The sequence below is a fragment of the Lepisosteus oculatus genome, unplaced genomic scaffold (assembly GCF_040954835.1).
Source record: "Lepisosteus oculatus isolate fLepOcu1 unplaced genomic scaffold, fLepOcu1.hap2 HAP2_SCAFFOLD_90, whole genome shotgun sequence".
Lineage (NCBI taxonomy): Eukaryota > Metazoa > Chordata > Actinopteri > Semionotiformes > Lepisosteidae > Lepisosteus > Lepisosteus oculatus.
In genome coordinates this window covers 220,306-244,763 of record NW_027168428.1, presented here as the reverse complement: position 1 = coordinate 244,763, position 24,458 = coordinate 220,306, and the positions used below count along the sequence as shown (strand labels likewise).

General features: G+C 45.6%; 8 non-coding genes across 8 annotated transcripts; 3 read left to right on the top strand and 5 right to left on the bottom strand.

Moving 5' to 3' along the window:
* Positions 1 to 4,580: 4,580 nt before the first annotated feature.
* LOC138236491 (U4 spliceosomal RNA) lies at positions 4,581 to 4,722 on the bottom strand. The gene has a single exon (XR_011188665.1). It is a non-coding gene; the product is annotated as a U4 spliceosomal RNA (small nuclear RNA).
* A 1,170-nt stretch (positions 4,723 to 5,892) lies between these two features.
* Positions 5,893 to 6,034, bottom strand: LOC138236474 (U4 spliceosomal RNA). Its single transcript, XR_011188650.1, has one exon. It is a non-coding gene; the product is annotated as a U4 spliceosomal RNA (small nuclear RNA).
* Positions 6,035 to 6,261: 227 nt separating this feature from the next.
* LOC138236501 (U5 spliceosomal RNA) lies at positions 6,262 to 6,378 on the bottom strand. The gene has a single exon (XR_011188674.1). It is a non-coding gene; the product is annotated as a U5 spliceosomal RNA (small nuclear RNA).
* A 946-nt stretch (positions 6,379 to 7,324) lies between these two features.
* Positions 7,325 to 7,398, top strand: trnan-guu (transfer RNA asparagine (anticodon GUU)). Its single transcript has one exon. It is a non-coding gene; the product is annotated as a tRNA-Asn (tRNA).
* A 1,536-nt stretch (positions 7,399 to 8,934) lies between these two features.
* Positions 8,935 to 9,016, top strand: trnas-uga (transfer RNA serine (anticodon UGA)). The gene has a single exon. It is a non-coding gene; the product is annotated as a tRNA-Ser (tRNA).
* A 1,554-nt stretch (positions 9,017 to 10,570) lies between these two features.
* trnar-ucg (transfer RNA arginine (anticodon UCG)) lies at positions 10,571 to 10,643 on the bottom strand. Its single transcript has one exon. It is a non-coding gene; the product is annotated as a tRNA-Arg (tRNA).
* Positions 10,644 to 11,835: 1,192 nt separating this feature from the next.
* Positions 11,836 to 11,909, top strand: trnan-guu (transfer RNA asparagine (anticodon GUU)). Its single transcript has one exon. It is a non-coding gene; the product is annotated as a tRNA-Asn (tRNA).
* A 3,650-nt stretch (positions 11,910 to 15,559) lies between these two features.
* Positions 15,560 to 15,632, bottom strand: trnar-ccu (transfer RNA arginine (anticodon CCU)). The gene has a single exon. It is a non-coding gene; the product is annotated as a tRNA-Arg (tRNA).
* Positions 15,633 to 24,458: the final 8,826 nt, after the last annotated feature.

The window sequence follows — 24,458 nt, the reverse complement described above, 5'->3', positions numbered from 1 at the left end:
CTAATCACTTGCTTTTTCTTTTTATTTAGGCTCAGATTTCAACTATAGATCGTATTATTAATAACCATAATAACAACCAACCAACAAAAACAACCATATAAACATAATACCAACCAAAAACATAGATAACAACCACAATACAAAATCAAATAATCAAACCATTTTACTCTCGCAAAGTCCTACAATTATCATAATCCCGCCCCTTATGCAAAACCAAACCTTCCTCCCATCCCAGTTTATCCTGTTTATCATAAACAAAATCCACCTCAATTTTCAACATAAAGCATTACACAAAATCAATACCTCAACACTCCATACTCAACAATGATAATTCACAAACAGCCAGAACATGTAACTACACATTCCCAAACAGACATAATTTCCATAGCCCCGCCCCTTATGCAAAACCAACATCCCTACCCTGTTCTCTCTCTCCCCTGGCGGTTGTAATTGTTTTTATTTTCAAATAAATTTTAGCAAAGTCATGTATTTTAAAAATCTTAAGATTTTTATATTTTATATTTATATTTCCATGATAGGTGTCGCATTTTAAATCATTTTCGTAGTTAGAAATTATGTAACGCCCTGTTAAAAGCAAGGAAGTTTTTATGCCCGTTGAAGTAAAACAAAATGCCTGACAAAGTATGGCTTGGACAGATTCCAAGTGCTTGTACAAATGTGCTAAAGAAATTACAGTTTGAGTATACAGCTTGTCCAAAGTCATCCATTATTAATACTGTAACGCAACGGGGGCTCAGGCGGGCGCCCTTGCCGCATTAGGTCGGCCCCTGCACCGTCCGGGGCTCGAACCCGGGACTTCCGCGTCTCTCTGCAGCGACCTAGCTCCGTGAGCTAAAGAGAGATCTCACCACAGCCCAGTAGCTGTGGTCCTGCTATCACAGGGAAGGGCGGTGACGTCACCCGCTCTGGTACGCCGGCTCTTACACACACTGCTTGTCGGCCGTAGGCGTTACACTCTCCCCCGCTTAAATCGCCGTCCCCGGCGAAGGGCTATCCCACCCCACTTCTGACACCAATGTAACGCAACGGGGGCTCCGGCGGGCGCCCTTGCCGCATCTGGTCGGCCCCATCCCGACTGGAGGCTCGAACCCGGGACTTCCGCGTCTCTCTGCAGCGACCTAGCCCCGTGAGCTAAAGAGAGATCTCTCCAAAGCCCAGTAGCTGTGGTCCTGCTATCACAGGGAAGGGCGGTGACGTCACCCGCTCTGGTACGCCGGCTCTTACACACACTGCTTGTCGGCCGTAAGCGTTACACTCTCCCCCGCTTAAATCGCCGTCCCCGGCGAAGGGCTATCCCACCCCGCTTCTGACACCAATGTAACGCAACGGGGGCTCAGGCAGGCGCCCTTGCCGCATCTGGTCGGCCCCATCCCGACTGGAGGCTCGAACCCGGGACTTCCGCGTCTCTCTGCAGCGACCTAGCCCCGTGAGCTAAAGAGAGATCTCTCCACAGCCCAGTAGCTGTGGTCCTGCTATCACAGGGAAGGGCGGTGACGTCACCCGCTCTGGTACGCCGAATGTAACGCAACGGGGGCTCAGGCGGGCGCCCTTGCCGCATTAGGTCGGCCCCTGTACCGTCCGGGGCTCGAACCCGGGACTTCCGCGTCTCTCTGCAGCGACCTAGCTCCGTGAGCTAAAGAGAGATCTCTCCACAGCCCAGTAGCTGTGGTCCTGCTATCACAGGGAAGGGCGGTGACGTCACCCGCTCTGGTACGCCGGCTCTTACACACACTGCTTGTCGGCTGTAGGCGTTACAATACTATTAGTAATATCTTCAGTAAAGGCTTTGATGCATAAATATTTCTGATAAAGGTAGGTTGTGTACTTTTGTCCAACTGAGCAATCTTGCTTTCATAAAATATACCAACATTTTAATGACTGATGATTAACATGCTGTAATACACAGTTCAAAATTAAAGGCGGTTTAACAAGGCGACGCCGGATAGTTAGTCACGTGACACACGTGAACCGCGTGATACCCCGGTCGAGGTATGCCGCGAAATACCTCACCCATTTTGAATGGCTGCATCTGTATCGTGTGTGCCGCAACTAGGAGTATACGGCACTCTGCACAGTGTACGAAGTAAATTATTTTCGCAGTAATTAATTTATTATATTTACTATGTTTATTATACACGTGTAAATTAATTACTGCGAAAATAATTTACTTCGTACACTGTGCAGAGATTCTAGACGAATTGCAGACCACATTTAGACGTCTAAGGTATGCGTTTAATAGACGAATATTATACGTCTTTTGCCCACTGTGCTGCCCTCTTGATTTCGGATTTAATTTCTTTTTACAGGTGCGCTTTTATGAAGACAGAGTCATGTTCAGGTACTTTGCTTGATGGAGGAAGCTCATTTCGGACTCTGTGATCTGCTCACCTGGAAAGGTCTGCTGTACTACTACAAGAGAGAAGTAGAGTCTGGAAGAAGGGACAATTTTATGATGCTTTGGAAGATAATGTTTTTTTTTTCTTTGAAATCGAAATGAATCAGAATATCAGTGCAAAAGACAAACTCTTGGTTTGGTTTAAAGAGATATGGTTTTAAAACAGACAAAATGTAGAAAACAGGTGTTTCTCACTTTTGGAAAAGAATGGACCGGGGTAATATTTTACTAGTTGCAGTGCTAAGCTCACTGGGTTACAGTCCTGCAGTGGCACGCCAGGGCCAGTGGTGCAATGGATAATGTATCTGACGATGGATTAGGAGTTTGGAGGTTCGACTCCTGCCTGGCGCTGGTTGTTTTTAAACACATCAGCCTACTCCCTAAGTAGCCTGTGCTACTTACTGCATTGTAATCGTAACCAAGTAAGAGATTTCCTTCATGTAAATGAACTGCACCTGACAGCTTTAGAAAAACACCTGGGCTCAGTACGGTGCTGAGAGCTCAAGTTGTGTATAATGTAATAATTTAAGTAGAATAGATTCTAATAATATAATGATCCAGTGTGTTGCACTACTTCACTGCTTCACTGCTCTATGCCGTCTGGAAATAAATCCTCAGACTACTTACTGCCCTGGGAATGTACCAATAAATTACAGGAGCACATCTATATATCACTGCGTTGAAGCAGGAGACACAATCACTGCAAACACATCCTAAATACAGTGTTCCAGCACCTTTGACCTCATCCAGAACGTATCATTTCTTGAAAGGAATTGCTGTCCGAATGCACATCTGAATCCCAAACAGAATCTCTAGTAAAATACGATCATTTGTGAAACAGGTAAATGTCTCAGGGGCCCATTCCTCATTCTCAAGACACATGTATGCAGTACGTACACCATGCGTTGAGCAATAGGGATTAAAGACACCACAGGTAAGGTTAGAAGACATTCTGACTATATTCTAAAATATTGGACTCATATTCTTATGATGGCAGACATGAGTCTGTGTTTAAAACCGGGGTTAATGGACATTATATGACTGTCAATTCTGTTTTGTTTTGGAGACTCTTGGCTGCCTATGTGGTACAGTGCAGCGTGAAGAAAACATTTTCCAAAACTGTGTCAGCTCAAAAGTTGTAAGAAAACCTTTCCAGCTGCTTTAACTCTCTTCATTTTTGTCATTTAATTGTCTGTCGGCACTATGTGGCAGCGTTGCATGACAACCCATCTCACCACGGAAAGGAACCTAACAGCTTTTGTAAGAGAGGAGAAAACAACCTGGCCTGTATGGAGATCGAACCCACGACCTTGGCGGTATTAGCACCACGCTCTAACCAACTGAGCTAACCAGCCTCACGACAGCAATCCTCTCTGTGCTGCAAAAAATCGAACTCAGGGAATTTCTTTTGCCCTCCTTTGAATAGAAAGCCGTGTAATTCAGTGTACGGGCTTTCTCGTGCAGTTTCATGGTTCTTGTAACCCAAATCCTACACTGGCGTGAAGTGACCCCCCATTTCACAGCATTTTTCAGCTGATTTAAAATGTACCTAAAGGAGAAGCATTATTGAAGACCATCAATTACCAAGAGCTTTTGTCAAAGGTTTTGGTGGTCATTTTTAATGACCACAGAGCGCTGTGACCTCGGTTTTACATCTCATCCAAGAGACAGCGCCCTTTTACAACACAGCGTCTCCGTCACTATGCTGGGGCATTGGGACCCGCACAGACCTCAGGTTGAGCGCCCCCCCACCGGCACCATTAACACCACTTCCAGCTGGAAACTTTGTTTTTCCCTGTAGCTCACCCTCATCCGGGTACTGACCTGGCTAACAAATGCTTTGCTTCAGTGGGTTTTCAGTTGCGAGTTGCAAGGGGATGCAAGTGATGGAGCCGCTCGCTGCAAAAGCCACTGCTTTGGCTGGGAATCGAACCAGAGCCTCCCACGTGGGAAGTGAGAATTCTACCACTGAACCACCAATGCTCAGTACCCAGGCCTTCAAAAAAGACGCTTTTTTGGTGCTCTGTTAAAAAAGCGTCGACATTACCTCTTTCAAAAGGCTTCACTTTCCTAGTCACATTCCAAGGCTCATTGAACCCGGGCTGTTTCCTCCAGCGGTATAGTATTGCAGTTAGACAGCACGATGCCTGCAAGACTATGTCACGCTCTGACGAGACTGTCAAAAATTGCTTTCACCGATTGTATTGCAAACCGGCGGAAGCGGGGTATTGGGAAAAGTTTTCAACTAGCAATAATCGCGCCTCGGCTAAACCTCACAGGCTACGATACTGCCAATGCACAAGTCTGACGGTTGCCAGGCAACCGCGGGGATCCTATGGAAATCGTTATCAATCGTCTCATGGCATGTCGTTGCTGTAACGCTTCATATTTGTCGTCTTCTTCTTCTAGCTTGAGGTTTTGAAGAATTTCATGACAGACAAGGGCTCCGTCGGGAACAAAGGGCGTTGTGAGAAAACCGTTGCTTATTTTCAGCAGCAGAAATACAACCCTTTAAATACAAGATGACAGAACAATGACGAAGGGCATGCCGGGAGGAACTCATGCACTACAGAGGAAAGGGGGCGGGCACGTACAGTTCACATTCAAGCCACAAGTACTCTTCTCGGATGTTGCACAAACAAATCCTAACGTCCTGAAAGCATTGCAGCATGTTTGTGTCCCACTTCCCGTGGCTGCAGGACGACTGACACGAACGGACAAACACAATCTGTGGCGTTTAGTGTGACATAGTCTTGCAGGCATCGTGCTGTCTCACTGCAATACTATACCGCTGGAGGAAACAGCCCGGGTTCGATGAGCCTTGGAATGTGACTAGGAAAGTGAAGCCTTTTGAAAGAGGTAAAGCACTGCACAACGGAACTGAGGGAGAATCTTACAATGATTTCGAATGAATTCTGTATGCGTTAAAAGACAGCTATACACAGAAAACATGCAGGACACTGCTCATGATGTTTCCCGAGCCGAAACACAGTGCGTTTTTCCAAGCCATCTGACAAAGCCCGCCCACTGAAAACTGCAGCAGATCGTGTAAAGACGTTCAACTTTGTAACTACTGCACGCACAGGAAGCAGAATAAATTCCTCTTTTCAAACTGTCAAAGGTTTGCTTTGCGAACGCTGCAGGGCATCGCACAATCTCTTTTGAACGGGGACAAACGATTTCTTATGGGGCGCAGTAAGTACAGACGTTTAAAAAGCTCCACTCATGCCGACGATGCAGCATGAAGAAGCGCAACCTAACGTTTGACAGACAAAAGCCGGGCGCCGCTACGAGCAATATGAAATCAAACTGACAGCACACGGCGTTTCGCGCTGACTCAAAAGTGATCTCGACAGACGCTGTTCTCTGCATAACGCTGAAAGAGCTAAAGAGCGTTTCTGTTGAGACGTAACAAGCTTGTTTCTTTCTACCATGATGTTACCATGACAAAATCTGTCTTTAAACACCTTGCTCAGTCTCTGACGAGACTGTCAAAAATTGCTTTCGCCGATTGTATTGCAAACCGGCGGAAGCGGGGTATTGGGAAAAGTTTTCAACTAGCAATAATCGCGCCTCGGCTAAACCTCACAGGCTACGATACTGCCACTGCGCAAAGCTGACGGTTGCCAGGCAACCGCGGGGATCCTATGGAAATCGTTATCAATCGTCTCATGGCATGTCGTTGCTGTAACGCTTCATATTTCACAGCATATTCCCGCCCCCCAAAGAAAAGAGCGCCAATCAGAGAGGCGGAGACCGAGGACTCGCAGAGCAGACGGCCACAGTCGCCGTAATAAGAGCGATTGTGAGCGGTTTTAGTTTCTCTCTTTGACCAGCCCAGCTGCGCCCCACGCGAAGGCAGGGAAGCACAAAAATTGTATGGAACTCATTCATGTTCCTCTCCATGGAAATCTTTAGTAAAAGGCAAAAGATTTGTACGAGATGAAGAGAAACCAGAGTGCGTGGCTGGACAGCTGCAGGAGCCCAGGCCGCCTTCAAGGCCTCTGCCCTGCCGGTCGTGGTTGGCAATGCACCTGGCCTTACAAACGAGCCAGTGGGGCACGTTCAGCTCTGGGCTCATCGCCTGCGGCTCTCGGCTTACCTGGCAGGGGAGATACCTTGATCAGCCTGTAGTTAGAGTAGTTGGATTGTTTTCTTGTTTTGTGGAAGCAGTGTTTGTTTTGCAGTTTGAGATGGCAACCTTTGGATCCCGCAAGAATGCTGTACGTTTTGAGCTTTTGGATGACCTCTTCATGGATCGTATGCAGTTCAGCAGAAAAGTGTTACAGAAGGAACGTGGCTTTGAACCTCGGCACTTGGATTTCATCTTCGCTCTCCCAGGTCAGAAAGCATTTGAGGTTGTTTTTGCTACCTATTCTCTGTTTGAACAATGTGTGGATGTGTTTGAGGCAAAAAGAGGGAAAGTTCCTGCCCTTGAGAAGATCAACTTGCAGCCTCTGACACAGAGAGAGAGGAAAACGGTGCATGTTGTTATGTTCTCGGAACTGGCAAAGACGGAGGACATTCACACCTGGCTTAAGCAGTACTGCACCGTCCACCATGGAACTGAGGTTAGAGATGTTGACGGTATAAAAACAGGAGCAAGGAAATTCGAGGTTCGCTTGCTACCGGACAATGTAAATGGAGGCTTAAGGCACCTGCCCTCTACAATCCGGCTGGGCGCCTGCAATGGCTATGTTTTTTATGTGGGACAACCAAAGGTGTGTCGGCGCTGTGGTGTTGTGGGACACCTGGCATCGTCCATACATTTCAAAATCCATACAGCTTGTGAAAGATGAAATCCATTTCTTGGTTGTCAGTGGAAAAAGATTGCCGGCTGCAAGAAGCGCAAGTGATTGTTTTCTTTGACCATAAACCTGCAAATGTAGGGAGCACAAGCGGCCGTCAGTCTCTGTGGCGCAATCGGTTAGCGCGTTCGGCTGTTAACCGAAAGGTTGGTGGTTCAAGCCCACCCAGGGACGCATGTCTCAGTTTTTCCAATGTAAACATCATCACCGCTAAAGAAGATGGCGCAGAAGGCTCCACAGTCGAAACGTTGTGCTTCTTTTCTTCTCTTTTCAGCATGGAGTAAACCTTTGCTTGATCCTTTGCAGCCTACGCATGCTGACACAGCTACCTTTCTCTTAACGCGCCTCAATCATTATTCACCAAAACCATCAGCAGAATGTGTCGCCTTTGTGGTGATGTCACTCCTCTGCTTCACAAATGTCCTTAGTGACGGACCATTTCTTTCTGCCATTTTTCCGGAGCGGTTATTGATTGCTCCATCATTTCCCTCATACTTTCCATCCCTAGATTGAAAAAAAAAAAAACAGAAACAGGCTGACAGGACGACAATCAAATTGCAAAAACTCATCAAAGCACTCGATAGAGTATTTGAATCCACAAGTAGCTACGAGCAACTTTGTCCTGGCTTGCATGAAAGTCGGAAAATGTCAAAAAGAAAAAGATGGTGGCTTTTTCATATCTGTTCTTTTATTTTTAGTTCGTTGGCTCTTCTGTCCATTGTCCTCCTGCCTGGCTCTTGACCTGTGACTGTCTGAACGCACACATTAGACTTTCAGGCGGGGGATTTGTCCTGAGCCTCTGTGAAAGACCCACCCCCATAAATAACTGCTCTAGAAACACATGAATGCAAAACTAAACCACAGCTTAAAGAGGAGCTCCAACTCAGTGCCATACTAATGTAAACGAAGTAATACTAAGACATGTTCTTATGGATTTGTCTTACCTTGAGATATGTAATTGGATTTCAGGATTAACTTCCTCATTCAATGTACTGGTGATTCTTTGCCTGGTCAGTACCTGGGTGGGAGACCTCCAGCGAACAATTAAGCTTGCTGCTGGAAGTGGTGTTAAGAGACTCTTAGGATCTTCCAGAGGTGTCTGTCCAATAGCACTAGTTGCCTTAGAGCTGGCTCAAACATTGCTCAAGAGTCTACCTTTCACAGATGCGCAAAGATGAATGATGGGGGTGCACGCTTCAAGGAGCCTTCCAACTGTAGGGACCGATTAGAGACGATCCGTAGCATGTGTTCGTTTCCATATACGCCCCGTGTCTCAACGGTAGGACAGAGTCAAATACTGCCTCGACACGTAACAGCGTTATATTAAACCGCAGGACTTGAGGGCTGTTTTGTTTGAATGTTCAAGGCATTGGTAAGAGCGTAGGTCAAGGGCCATTGGTGCATCTCCTGTAACTGGAGTAAAAATGCTATTCAAAGTGCAGTGACTAAAATCGTCGTCCACATGTCTCCGTTGTTGATTGCTTTCTGTCTAAGAACGTTCTGTTTTCATGTCCGAACGGGGAGACTTTATCATTCCAACTTGAAGCCACCCTTAAGTCCTCTGAGGTGTGTGTGTGTGTGTGCTTGCACGTATGGCGTAAAAGGTTTCTTAAACGGAGAGCGAACTTGAAAAAAGTTGCCTCCACTGCCGCCGCCGCCTCGCACTCCCTGTTCGATTGTAGCAAGAAGGCAGCGGCCGCAGCGCTCGCTGTAGTCGTGGCCGAGTGGTTAAGGTGACAGACTTGAAATCTGTTGGGGTCTCCCCGCGCAGGTTCAAATCCTGCCGACTACGGCGTCCTTTGCATTTGGTTGCGTGCGTGCGTGTAAAAGGACCAGCGCCGTTCCGTTTTCGCTGGGACCTTTAACACTCTAAATCGCCTGGACCCGCAGCCTGTGAAATCGATTCTTCAGCACCCACGATGGACGCTTTGCCGCTGGACACAGATAACGATGCTTTTCTGCAACGAGCTTTCCAGCTGAATTTTCTCAGCAGCTCCGTACTGAACCTGTTCTCCATTGCAACATAGCGGAGGCTCGTCACGTCTATAGCAAGGCTGTGTAGGACCGCATACGCCACAGTGACTTGTACACAGACCACATGAAAGGCAAGCAAAATACACTTTTAAAATTCCAAAGACTCACAAGGTCAGAGAAACAGCGATGACCTGAACAGATCTGTTACAGAAGTCTAGGTTGACCTTTTTAGAGCTGTAATTGCATTTTTGTTTAATAGAAGATCAAATCTACTCGCATGTACCAGCACATTACAGTTTATTGATGTTAATTCTGTTTAAGTAATAAGATTGCTAACGATGTTGGACTTTAGCCGGTGTTTTTTAGAACAAATTGCTTACACTTCTGTAAGGAATACCCAGTACGTGCCTTTGTCAGTCATTGCTCACCATACCTGTAACTTTCTTATCTAACTCACTTCCTCAAATGGTGAAGGTCCACAAACATAAATGAAAAAAAAACCCTTGTTGTAGATGAGGTGCACAAAAAAGCAGCCCCTGATAGTGTATAACACATTTATACTATTGCAGAGACACATGTAACATATATATACTGTATATATATATGAAACAGAAATAGAAACAGAAACAGGAATCGCTTACTCACCTGGAGAATCTCTGTAGGAATATCTAGCATTTATCAATGGAAATAAAAGCTGCTTTAATACAGTGCATGTTCAAACTCAAACCCTCAGCTGCTGTTCTTGTTTGTTTTGGGACAAATTGCAACTGAGCATCGCATGAGCCGTTACGTACCCTTATCTGTTAGGGAATTTCAAGGGAGGAGTTAGGTCAGAATGGGTAGGCTGCAAAACAACAAGTAAAGATTTATTCCAAGATGAAACGTTGTGGCGGTTTTCTTATCTTTTCAGCATGGACTAAACTTTTACGTGTTCCTTATATGCTATATATGTATATATTAGCACCAATGTCGTTCTTAAAAACTAACATGAAATTGTCAGGGACATTCAGCTATATACAAAGACGAGACAGACAAAGTAATAATTCTGTATTAACGTGGCCTACATATTGACGCAATGGTCGAACTAACTGACATGTTCTGATTCAGATCCCCTGCAGTTCATGCCAATTAGAACAATAGCAATGCTGAGTCCTCCCCACCCTACTGAGCACAAATTCAGCTGCTCTCCAGTTCTGTTCTGCATGTTTTTTCATTGCATTTGAGCTCGGAGCTGGAGATGATCTCCATACAGTTCTGTGTTCACCAGCCCGCACTTGCGTGCTAATTTACGGGTTGTGGCAAATGCTTTTCTATAGTTCATATACATGACACCAACCTGTTACCGAGGAACCTGAGAGGTTTAAAAGCCTCACGAGCCAGGCAGGACTCGAACCTACAATCTTCTGATCCGAAGTGAGACGCGTTATCCATTACGCCACTGGCCCATAGAACATGCACTTGCACTCCACCACAGAGAGCTCTACACTGCTACTAGTAGTACACTTCCCGAACTAAATTTTAACAGCAAGAAACTTGTGTTTCCTACTATTTTTATCAGGTTTAAAATATCATCTCCTTTAAACAGAAAAAGTGTTGATGTGTCGTGCTGAAATTCCGATTGATTTTGAATTCAAAGAAAAAGGTTTTCTTCCAAAACACCATGAAATTGTCACATCTTGCAGACAATAGGTGTATTCCATGTTGAAAAGAGAAGAAAGAAAACCATGGAGCCTTTTACAGGTGTGAGGCTTCTTCAGGTGTGAGAAGACCTCACAGTCGAAACGCTGTGTTTCCGTTCTTCTCTTTTCAGCATGCAATAAACCTAGTACTTGTTCCTTTTCAGCCGAGGCATGCTGACGTAGCTACCCAGCTGAACATCTTGCAGACTCTACAGTACTTCTCTCCTGTAGAAGTAAAGCAGGGCTTGCTGGGTGAGCTTTTGCTCCAGTAAATTAGGTCACGTGTCATGTTAAATCACTTCTTCTAAACACAACATTTGCTGGTGCTAGCTTTCCCCATGAAAAGAGACATTTCCCTTACAGTACATGACATATCGTTTTTATTCTATCAATAAGTATAGAAATTAAACAAAAGAAAAAATGGTGTCGCCAAAGAATGCACAGCTCTGTCGCCTTGGGGAGGTGTCAAGGGCATTGAGCTCCTTGGACATGAAAAGTGCCCGATAAATGCCATTTCTCATCATTTCTCTTGGCGTCAGTTCTGCTATTAAATGGGACGGAGGCAACGGGCTCAGAGAGCAGGTTAAGTGCACACCGAACGCAGATGTGTCCAAGTGTCTGTAAAAGCGCGGTGCTCTGCTGGCACTGTTCCCTAGTGGCTTAAAGTGCCCGCCTAGTAAGCAGGCGATCCTGGGTCTGAATACCAGCGGTGCCTCTCTCCGTGTCTTGTTGTGCCGAATGTATCATTTCAGACAAACATGTACAGCTTGGTTCAGTTTAATGCAAGAATTCATTTCCTTTCTGGAATAACTTGTTTTTGAAGAAATCCATACAGCTTGTGAAAGATGAAATCCATTTCTTGGTTGTCAGTGGAAAAAGATTGCCGGCTGCAAGAAGCGCAAGTGATTGTTTTCTTTGACCATAAACCTGCAAATGTAGGGAGCACAAGCGGCTGTCAGTCTCTGTGGCGCAATCGGTTAGCGCGTTCGGCTGTTAACCGAAAGGTTGGTGGTTCAAGCCCACCCAGGGACGCATGTCTCCGTTTTTCCAATGTAAACATCATCACCGCTAAAGAAGATGGTGCAGAAGGCTCCACAGTCGAAACGTTGTGCTTCTTTTCTTCTCTTTTCAGCATGGAGTAAACCTTTGCTTGATCCTTTGCAGCCTACGCATGCTGACACAGCTACCTTTCTCTTAACGCGCCTCAATCATTATTCACCAAAACCATCAGCAGAATGTGTCGCCTTTGTGGTGGTGTCACTCCTCTGCTTCACAAATGTCCTTAGTGACGGACCATTTCTTTCTGCCATTTTTCCGGAGCGGTTATTGATTGCTCCATCATTTCCCTCATACTTTCCATCCCTAGATTGAAAAAAAAAAAAAAACAGAAACAGGCTGACAGGACGACAATCAAATTGCAAAAACTCATCAAAGCACTCGATAGAGTATTTGAATCCACAAGTAGCTACGAGCAACTTTGTCCTGGCTTGCATAGAAGTCGGAAAATGTCAAAAAGAAAAAGATGGTGGCTTTTTCATATCTGTTCTTTTATTTTTAGTTCGTTGGCTCTTCTGTCCATTGTCCTCCTGCCTGGCTCTTGACCTGTGACTGTCTGAACGCACACATTAGACTTTCAGGCGGGGGATTTGTCCTGAGCCTCTGTGAAAGACCCACCCACCCCCATAAATAACTGCTCTAGAAACACATGAATGCAAAACTAAACCACAGCTTAAAGAGGAGCTTGTCATGACCGCCAGGCAGTTAAGACCAACTCTTAAGCAATCTAAACAGCACCAGCAGCGGGTGATTATTAACAAACGCCGCCGCACGAGTTAACCCACCTGCACACACTCCACCGTGCGGTACGCAGTGCTATTTTTACCATCTTTACCTGCTTCCCGCTGGTATTGAGTCTACTCCTTGAGAGCTCTACCTGGCGTTTTTTCCATTACCTCGTTTATTCTGGATATTGGACTCCCCTTCTGCCTTTTCGACTTTGGACCTCGCCTCTCACCTCGGACTGTTTGCCACCAGTGTTCTCCCTGGATTACGACTTACCTTACGCCTCTTGACCACGAAACAAAGCAAAGCAGAGCAAAACAAAATGAACAAACGAAAACCCTCACGTCCCGCACTTGCATATAACGCCGTTACGTGCCCAAGCGGTATTGTACGTCATCCTAGCACTGCACCCCGGGGCGTACGGTATATGGGAACTAGCACACACCACGAATCGTCTCGAATCACTCCCTACAGCTGTAAGGCACCTTGAAGCATGCACCCCCAACATTCTTCTTTGCGCATTTGTGAAAGGTAAACTCTTGAGCAAACTCTGAACCAGCTCTAAGGAAACTAATCTGATTAGACGTTACTTTGACTCATCTTTTAAGGGACCCTTGTTAATTGGAGAAATCAATGATTTCGAATGAATTCTGTATGCGTTAAAAGACAGCTATACACAGAAAACATGCAGGACACTTCTCATGATGTTTCCCGAGCCAAAACACAGTGCGTTTTTCCAAGCCATCTGACAAAGCCCGCCCACTGAAAACTGCAGCAAATCGTGTAAAGACGTTCAACTTTGTAACTACTGCACGCACAGGAAGCAGAATAAATTCCTCTTTTCAAACTGTCAAAGGTTTGCTTTGCGAACACTGCAGGACATCGCACAATGTCTTTTGAACGGGGACAAACGATTTCTTATGGGGCACAGTAAGTACAGACGTTTAAAAAGCTCCACTCATGCCGACGATGCAGCATGAAGAAGCGCAACCTAACGTTTGCATTCCTAGCAAATTCCTTTTATTTTTTGATAAATAAAGACAGTCTTGTTTAACAAACAACACAAACAACATTTTACATTGTCAATTCAATTCAAATCAATGTATTTCTATATAGCGCCTTTCACAACAAGGTTGTCCCAAGGCACTTAACAATGCAAGTTGTTAAGAGCCTTGTGTCTAATATGCCGCCTAGGTAACGTGCTGTCTCTTTGAGGCAAATGTTTAAATCCTCTGAGTTAAGTGCTGAAGTTATAGTAGTCCTATCAGTATTGTTGCCTCCGATCAACAGATCCTCATTTTTCTCAGAGTTGAGTAACAAAAAGTTTTCACACATCCAAGTATTTCCTTCCTTAATGCATTTAACTAAACTGATAATAGAAGAGTTGTCGTTTGGTGTAAACAAAATGTTTATTTGAGTGTCATCAGCATATGAATGAAAGTTCATATTATTTTTTCATATTATCCTACCTAGCAGCAGCATGTAGAGAGAGAGAGCAATATTGGTCCCAGCACTGATCTTCTGGTACCCCAAATTGAACTGGTGACATTGATGAAGCAGTACAATTATTAGATATTTGAACATAATGAAAACGATGAGTTAAATGTGAAGTAAACCACTGAAGGACGGTTCCAGATAAGCCAACCTCAAACTCAAGCCTGTGTAACAAAACAGAGAGGTCAACCGTGTCAAAGGCAGCTCTAAGATCTAGAAGCACAAGCACTGTTGCATTCCCCGCATCAGTAGCTAAGAGAATATCATTTACGACTCTTGTTAATGCAGTTTCAGAAACCAGACTGAAATTTCTCAAGTATATTATTTGAATCCAGATACGATTGACGTTGGGCAACAACTATTCTCCCAAGACTTTTAGATTGAAATGGGACCTTTGAGACAGGCCTGTAGTTGTTAAGAACTTGTGGATCCAAATTTGACTTCTTAAGGAGCGGTCTAACAACCACTACCTTAAATTGATCAGGTACAACGCCTGACGCAAGCGATGCATTCATCATGCTAATTATAGGTCCTGCCAGTCCTTCGAGGGAATCTTTGACTAGCTGAGTGGGGATGGGATCTAGCGAACAGGTGGTTGACTTTGTCTTATGTCTGTGTTTATGAGTCCACCATAAGAAGAAATCTGAACAGGAGTGGTGATTATGCGAGGTCACCATGGAGGAAACCACTGCTCTCCCCCCCAAAAAAACCACCACTGCCCCTCTCAAGTTTGCTAAAGACCACATGGATGTTCCACAGCAACTCCTGGAACAATGTTCTGTGGACAGACGTGACAAAAGTTGAAAGTTAAAGGAGTACATCAACAACAGAGTGGCTGAAACAGAAGAAATTCCGTATTTTGGGATGGCCAAGTAAGAGTCCTGACCCCAATCCCATTGAAGTACTGTGGCGTGATCTGAAGCAGGCCATTCAGCGCAAGACATCCCAAAAATATACATGAACTGAAACAGTTTTTCATAGAGGAATAGGCCAAAATACCTCCTAACCGCTGCTCAGGTCTGACCAGCCGCTACAGAAAGTGGGGGTTGAGGTTTTTGTCATAAAGGAGGTTCCACTAGCTCCTTAATATAAGGGTTCACGTACTTTTTCCATCAATGACCTTGATTGTTTAAACCATTTGGTCAATAAAGAAACAGCAATGTCAAATGTTGGGCGTGTGTTGTTTGTTAAATCACACTCTCTTTATTAATTATTATGACTTAGATAAAGATAAGATCACATGTTAGGAGCCATTCATGCAGAAATCCACATCATTCCGAAGGGCTGTTTACAAAAGTTTTTCTCCCAACTGTATGTGAGAGAAAAGCAGAGACGCTCACTGAGTAAGGTGGGGTTGTAGCTTTGCAAATCACAAGGACATTTGTATGCTCAAAATGGGACAGGAGCACCCCAGATGGGACTCGAACCCACAATCCCTGGCTTAGGAGGCCAGTGCCTTATCCATTAGGCCACTGGGGCACACTGGGGAAAGTTAGGCAGCAGAAGGTTTACTGTGACCTGAGAAGGACCGGCATCCAATCACGGTGGTACACACACACACACGCTCTCACTCATCTGAGCTACACGGCTACCAAGATGATCTCAGGTGCGCCGAGCTGGTACGGAACATATTGAACTGATCGACGGCGAATTGTCTCTCAGACAGGCTTTTCACCTCTAAGCTCCCTGACTGACAGTGATCAGCTAGGTAGTGAAACAGTCAGCTGCTTCTAAGCCTTAAACAGCTGCATCGCGGCGCTTCCACAGAGAGATGATTTGAAAGCCAAACATCGCCCATTGGGAACACCTTACTATCACTAGTTTAAGAGACTCTTAAGGTCTTGAAGAGGTGCCTGTCTAATAGCATGCGCTTTGCAAGCTATAGGTGTTTAGGCTGAGGCAGAATGCCTGTTAACAAAATGTTTTTCTAAAGGGGCCTCGCACTCTTTTCCAAGCAATGGTCACCATCCCCACCGAGTGTCACAATGTGGTCATGTCCTAGGACATCACCTGTTAGTCTCCATTTGTCTGCCACCAACACTTTAGGTTACGGGGTCACAACCGCACCCCGGAGACCAGAGGAGCCGTTGGCGTTCTGGCGGCGCAGATTGGGCTGAAGGTGGGGCGCTTGAATCTCGCTGTTGGAGGCCGTCTGAAACTGACCCAAGCCTTTCCCTTGAATTAAATGTAAATAAGAAATGAACCCCAGATGCACATGGAATCAATCACGTGTTTCCTTTGAGCCGTTTCAGAGACTGCTCCAGAGTTTACCTTGCACAGATGCGCAAAGATTAATGATGGGGGTGCACGCTTCCAGGCGTCTTACAACTGTAGGGACTGATTAGAGACAATTCGTAGCTTGTGCTCATTTCCCTCTATTCCCCGTGTTGCAGTGGTAGGATGACGTAAATTCCTGCTTCGACACATAACGGGATTATAATCAAGTGCAGGAGCTGAGGGCTTTAGTTTTGTTTCGTTTTCCATGGCGTTCGTAAGCGCGCAAATCAAAGGCAAATTCCTGCGTCTAACACGAATGTAAATGCTTTTGAAAGTGCAGTGTGGTGCAGCTTGTAAAATCCTTGTCCACATTTGTGGTTTGTTGATGTTTGTTCTGTCTGCCAAAGTTGCATTTTGACATCCGGACGGGGGGACTTTAACATTTGAAGCCACCTCGCAGTCCGTGTTTGATTATAGGAGGAATGCGGCGGCGGCGGGCTCGCTTTTGTCGTGGTCGAGAGGTTAAGGCGATGGGCTCGAAATGCGTTGGCGACTCCCCGCGCAGGTTCGAAACCTGCCGACTCCGGCGTCTGCCGTACGTCGCCTTGTGTCTGCGCGGCAGAGGCGAAGTGCTGCTTCTCCTTTCCCGGTACTATAAAAACGCTAAATCGCTTGGACCCGCTGCCATGGAAAGCAAGACTTCAGATAACCACACATTTTGCGTTCGCACCTCTGGTGCTCTACTTATGCCTTTGAAAACCTAATGAATAAAGCTGAAAGAACCGACACGATATGTAGGTGCTCGTAAAGCACGCAGTAAAGAACTGTTAACAGCAAGGGTTTCAGTGGGTTAACTGAGGAGAAGGCGTGATCACTAATTGTTGACTTTTTATTTGGTGTTAGAAACACTCTTACTGTGCATGACGTGCAACAAATGTAGCCACAGAAATTGCATCACGCTTTCATGTATGCTATTGCAGACCCCAACGTTGCCTAGATAGAAAACCGAAATAGCCGTGGGTTTGCTTGCTGGTCTGAAGGATCTCTCTTCGAATCTCTATCATTTGTCAATGGAAGTAAAAGGCGTTGCAATCTCATACGTTCAGAATCAAACCCGCAGCTGTTGTTCGACTTTATTTCTTGACTAATTACAACTGAGTGTCGCATGAGCAGTTACGTAAACTTGTCTGGTATATTTGAACACAAATGCCGTTCTTCAATTAAAACTAACAGTACATTGTCAGGGACATTCAGTTCTATACAAACAAGAGACAGACAAGAGAATATTTCTACCTTTCATGTGGACTACGTGTTGACTTACTGATCGGAATAATTGAAAAGTTCGGGTCCATAGCGGATGCAGTGCGTGCTAATTAAAACAGCAACGCTAAGCTCTCAGCACCGTACTGAGCCCAGGTGTTTTTCTAAAGCTGTCAGGTGCAGTTCATTTACATGAAGGAAATCTCTTACTGGGTACAATTACAATGCAGTAAGTAGCACAGACTACTTAGGGAGCAGCCCGATGCGTTTAAAAATGACCCGAGCCAGGTAGGAGTCGAACCTACAATCTCCCGAGTCGTAATCAAACGCGTTATTCATTGCGCCACTGGCCTTGGTGTGACGCTGCTGGACTGTAACCCAGTGAGCTCAGCCCTGCAACTAGTAAAATATTACCCCCGGTCCATTCTTTTCCAAAAGTGAGAAACACCTGTTTTCTACATGTTGTCTGTTTTAAAACCATATCTCTTTAAACCAAACCAAGAGTTTGTCTTTTGCACTGATATTCTGATTCATTTCGATTTCAAAGAAAAAAAACATTACCTTCCAAAGCATCATAAAATTGTCCCTTCTTCCAGACTCTACTTCTCTCTTGTAGCAGTACAGCAGACCTTTCCAGGTGAGCAGATCATAGAGTCCGAAATGAGCTTCCTCCATCAAGCAAAGTACCTGAACATGACTCTATCTTCATAAAAGCGCCCCTGTAATAAATAAATTAAATCCGAAATCAAGAGGGCAGTTGCCTACTAAAATACAAGAAGTCATCAATTTTAACCTAGCAACACATTAAAGGCTACATCTATACAAGTACGATTCTAAAAATGCTCACCAGATTACGTTTTAAGAAGGACCTGCGCCTCAGGTTCCGCCGAGATCTTAACTCGGATGGCAGGATTCAGAGTCCGGAGTGCGGACTGATGGCGCACGGAGGGTCCATGTACTGTGGATCTCTCAGTGATCTTCCGCGTATTCAAACCGCCAGCGTGTGATTCCCCTGTCCCCGTGACCTCATTGCTCTGCTCTCTCCTCTGTGCAGCCGAGCCCGACTCACGGTAAAGTGAAAAAAAATATGCCCTCAACGTGAGATTTAGTCTGGAGCGAGGATAGATGTTACCTTTTTATCATTGAACAGGATGTATGTGATGTGGCGACTAGGTTCAATTTTGTATCCTCTTTAAAAGATTAAGGACTGGGGTGAGCGTGATTTACCACCCTTTCAGCTAAGAACCCGACGTGCGCACCGTTTAAGCTGCATAAACTCGGTCGTTTAACTCTTCTCCATTAGTAGGGTTAAGGTTAAAGAAAAAAACATTGCTGACTTTTTTTTTGCCAGCCGCTAGCGCTGATTAGCAAGGTTTGTATTTCATGTTTTGCAAGTTGCATCCATTTTAAGAAAAACAAGTCCCGTTAAAGACAGGAAATGAATACTTGCATTTAATTAAGTCTAGCCGTAGGCGGTTGTCCATAATGACCAGTACTGTTCGAGAAGACAGAACAAAGAAGGCATCGCTGGGATTCAGACCCAGGATCTCCTGTTTACTAGACAGGCGCTTTAACCAACTAAGCCACGGCGCCCCGGGAGTGTTGCCCTTTTGCAGCCACTTGGACACACCTTTAGAAAAACATTTTGTTAACAGGCATTCTGCCTCAGCCTAAACACCTATAGCTTGCAAAGCGCATGCTATTAGACAGGCACCTCTGCAAGACCTTAAGAGTCTCTTAAACTAGTGATAGTAAGGTGTTCCCAATGGGCGATGTTCGGCTTTCAAATCATCTCTCTGTGGAAGCGCCGAGATGCAGCTGTTTAAGGCTTAGAAGCAGCTGACTGTTTCACTACCTAGCTGATCACTGTCAGTCAGGGAGCTTAGAGGTGAAAAGCCTGTCTGAGAGACAATTCGCCGTCGATCAGTTCAATATGTTCCGTACCAGCTCGGCGCACCCGAGATCATCTTGGTAGCCATGTAGCTCATATGAGTGAGAGCGTGTGTGTGTACCACCGTGGTTGGATGCCGGCCCTTCTCAGGTCACAGTAAACCTTCTGCTCAAAAAAAGTGAGGTAAAACCTCACTCTGCACAGTAAAACCTCAAAAAAAAAGTGAGGTTTTATTTAATCTCTGACCAAGGGAAACGTTTCATTTTTTCAAAGAAATGTTTGTTAAAAAGTAAAGTCATAGTTCGATGGGATTCAATCATAGACCGTGTGATATGGAAGTCAGGAACCTAACCCACAGCACCACCAGCACAGTCATATGCTGAGTGCTGAAAAAGCACTACAGAAACATTATCGACAGACAATGTACAGCGTGTACTATTCTTGTGTTGCGGTACATGAATATAATTATATCGTTATTAATTTCTAATTTATAACTTTATTAACTTTATAAATTTATTAACGTTATTAATTAATTTCACGACGCACAGACAGGGCGCGGGGAGCCGCCGCCTGCAAACACAGCTCCAGGCAGGACTCCACTCCACAGGAGCCGCAGAGCAGAGGAGATGGGGGCAGCTTAGCTCCTGTGCAGAGACCTGAGCTGCTGTTGCTGCAGACACTGTCTTTTCTGCACTCGGGGTAGGAGTGAATGTTGAGTTGCCCTTAGAAATGAAGCAGAGCACTTCAACGGCACGGGTGTGTGTGTGTGCGCCCTGGTGATTCTGGGAGACAGATCGAACCTGGGCTAAAAGAGAGGGGGCTTAGCTGTCTTCCATTTGCTAGTTTAAAGTTGTACAACCCATTTGTATCTGCTAGGCGGCGCAGTCGCCGTGCACAAAGAACGCTTTGAAAAGCGTCAAAGGCAAGTCATTCTGAGTTGGTCGTTTGTGTTTTCCGTTCAGACGCGAAATGCTGAAATGATCTCTCGGCTCCTCGGTTGTCATTTCTGCTCCGTAAAGGAATCACAGCACCCGTCGGCTTCCAGCACAGTGGGTCGGGACACGATGCCGGGGGTCGGAGAGAGCGATGTCTTCCTCGTTAGTATAGGACCTGTCACCTGTCCCCACCTGTCACGCGGGAGACCGGGGTACATCAGGACGCGCATTGAAGTGAAAGCAGGATGCGCTGCGACATGCACTGTGCAGATCCCGCCACACTAAGAGGTGAGTGGGTCTGTTCGATCACAGCGCTAGGCGAATCCCCAATCCCCTTTTGTGCGTGGCGACAAAAGAAGTCTGTTTCCGCCCGGCTTTGAACCGGGGACCTTTCGCGTGTGAGGCGAACGTGATAACCACTACATTACGGAAACGGTGGTAAGATGTGCCCAGCGGCCCAGCGCTGAGCTTCGCCATTGCGATTCAGCTGCTTCCAGTGCCTTTATTGGAGTGTGCTGATGGACCGTGCTCTCTCTCCAGAGACCAGCACGCCTGTCATGGACGGAGCAGGAAAGGCGCCGCCACATTCTACAGCCCTCTCCACGCAATCGACGAAATCGGGCTACTGAAGTGGAGAAAATCGCCTCTCCAGAAAGTGCAAATATCATCTTGGAGAGTATAAATCCTATTGCCGAAGGTCAGCCCTGTCTACCAGAGTGACCCTCCCACCTCCTGCAGCGATGGTCAGCTCGTCTCACACGCGAGAAGTTTTGGCTGGAAACAAGCGCCCCCTCTTCTCGCACGGTTTGCACGTTCGAGAAGGATCTTCTTCACATTCGCCCATGCAGTTCCCAGTCTTGTGGACGAGGACAAAAAGAGCACACAAGGGCTCATCCAGGAGTTGAACCCAGGACCTCCCACACCCTAAGCGAGAATCATACCCCTAAACCAATGAGCCACAGCAGCACTTTCCATTTTATTCTGTCAGCGAGCTTGAGGACGGGGGAGAGGCGTCATTCGCTCGTCCAGTCAGACCTTCATCAATAAGTCAAGAAAGCCGCAATTACACGACTGCCTTGCAGACGAAGGGCAGTGAACTGCACCCGGTAAGAGGGGAACAAGCGGCACTAGGCGACACCGAGGCATGAGCCCCAGCGAGGGGGGTTAGCTTGCATGGTACAGCGCTCGCTTTGCATGCGAGAGATAACGGGATCATTTACCACGTCCTCCAGGTGTGTGCTTAGAGCTTGATGTGCCGAAAGGTGTCCTTTAGCCTGTGGTCACGCCTTGCATGGAGAGCGTCATGCAGCTGTCAATCATTTTGCAGCCACGCCCCCTCTTCATCTTCTCTCTGCCTTGAGCGTCTCCGCCACTCTCTCTTGACATTTCATGTCAGCATGTCAGAAGTCCGAGTGACGTTTTTAATGGCTGAGTGAGGGCACGATGCTGAAGCAGAGAGGCCACTTCAGCCAGAGAGACTTGTGCTAGGTGAGATCTGAAAAACGGACTCGCAACAGAAACAGACCAAAAAAGTATCGGTGAGATCAAAAGGCAAATGCAACATCCAGCAGAGGGCGTCTAAAGATTAGGGAACGGGCGACTGAAATCCATATGAGGCAAACTTTCCAGCTGTGTACTGCAGCTGGCCTCGTTGGCGTAGTTGGTAGCGCGTCAGTCTCATCGTCTGAAGGTCCTGAGTTTGATCCTCACACGGGGCAGGGCTGCTTCCTCTCTTGCTCTTTTCAAACACTTGCGGCAACTGTTCGCTCATAACCACGTCTGGAATGCGTGACCTTTACACGGGGGAGAAGCAACGCCGCATCCCTTTTCTAAAGAACATTCACATTCAGAAATAAGTCAAGAAATTTGCCATTACTTTAGCTCGCGCTGCTGTCAGCCTGCCCATGTTGCCAAAGAAAGATTCACTCGGCGTCAACATGACAGAACAGCGATCACTTGAAAACACTGTTCCACACTCCGTAAGCAAGAACTTCAGTGTTTGCAGTCACCCGATATGCCGATAGTCAAAGGAGCACAAAACATGAAGCGTCAAAAGACAAGATGAGTTGATGGAAAGAGCCTTGAATTGATGAGCACAAAAGTTCAGCTCGTACAATAGGCAACGAAGGTCCCGGCGTCATCATCGCACTTGAAAGGACTGCCTTGCAGACTAAGGGCAGTGGGAGGTTGCTGTTTTCAGATGGAGGCATTGGGATGGTGGGCCGAGATCTATTCTTCTTAAGGAATTCTTCATCGTGAAAGATCGGTCCACAGGTCATCCAAAGAACTTACAAATTTTTTGGACTCAGGGAGTCACGTGCTTCCGGAAGGGAGTGAAGTGATCAAACACATGACATGCCCCCTTGATCTCACATGCACAATTCTGCTGCAACATGCACAGCTACCATCCACACCAGGCAGTGGGGCTTCAGCAGAATTTGCTACGCCACCTGCAATTACATATCCAGCTGCACACATATACATGGCCCCTCTGTCCTTTTCAGGATCTCAAAAAAAAGCATAGCGTGGTTTTCCTGTAACCTGATTGACCGCATCTCCCTCAGAATGTGCCCCGTTGCATTCATTGCTGAAGCAGGACGGAGGCTAACGGACATGCCAGAACAGTTAGGCTCAGCGATCTCTCCAAAATATTGTGGTTGTAGTGGAAGAAATATGGTTTAAATTGTACCTTGGTATTTCAAACTCTCTCTAGAATGTTATCCTTTTCTATTTTATTTTGACAGGAACTGGCTAATGACACTAGATGAAAAGAGAAGAAAGAAATCACAACGTTTCGGCCGTGGAGCCTTCTTCAGGTGTGAGGGCTCCACGGCTGAAATGTTGTGTTTTCTTTCTTCTCTTTTAAGCATGGAATAGACCTATTACTTGTTCCTTTGCAGCCTACGCATGCTGACACAGCTCCCCACCTGAACTGCTAATGATGCCTGGTAGTTTGTGGTACTTGGGTATTGTCTTATGTTTGCTCAAACTGCATATGTGTGATTGCATATTTTTGGGTATTTTCATATGTCAATATTTAATTCACTGACATTCCTGTATGCTTGGAAGAAAGGTAGATTGGATTTGGCACAGGACGCCTGCCCATATTAGTTGATCATTGTTGGGCTGGAAAAACAATGATAAAAAGTGTATGAAAAAAGCTCTCTCCAATATTTCCCTTCTCTTCGCCATGGTTACACTGCCTGTTCTTTCCGTCTTTTGTCCTTCTACAAAGATTCCAGGGCTCTTTTTCCACCATAATATCAGAAGCCAAAAAATAACCATCTAATGTGTAAACAGCATTTGTAATGTTGGTAGCTGGAAGAGGTTAAGTTTGTTTGCAAGACCTAGTTGATTACACCACAGACTTACTTTGTTGTTGTCAGTTTTTTTTTTCTCTTTTAAAGGCTGTAGGTGGGGTGTGATGGACTGTACCACTATCATAGAAGATTTTTTCAGGACACATCCCAGTTCCATAGTAGAATTTATCAATAGTAGAATTCCATAGGACATTATTTACCAACATATTACCCAGTGTGAGACTCTGCCAGTAAACCTCAGAGCATTGAGTTCTCCACTGATAAAGATGGCTGTCTGAAGTCATGAAATCCACTGCTGGAATGCTTGAGAGACTGTAATTGAATCTTGGCTGGAATTAGGCTTTCTATTAGTGTTGATTTTTGGGAATTATGTGGTAAAAAGGGAAAACTCCTTTACTTTAGTCACTTTGAATGTTCAAATGTACAGAACCTGCAAAACTAAGCAATGAAAAAAATCCATCACCACTCTCATGATAGCATAACTCATAGTCTCTGCTGTTGTGTAACAATACACACTTTCAATTTTCTTATCGCCTGTCTCCAGAGAGAATGTTGTTAGTGCTGATGACCTTGAATTAGACCTTGTTGACTCTGTAAAACAATCTTCCTCTGCTTAGATTTTCACTCAGATTGATTTTGTTCTCAGATTATTCCTGGCAGGACTGAGTTTCTAAGACATGAA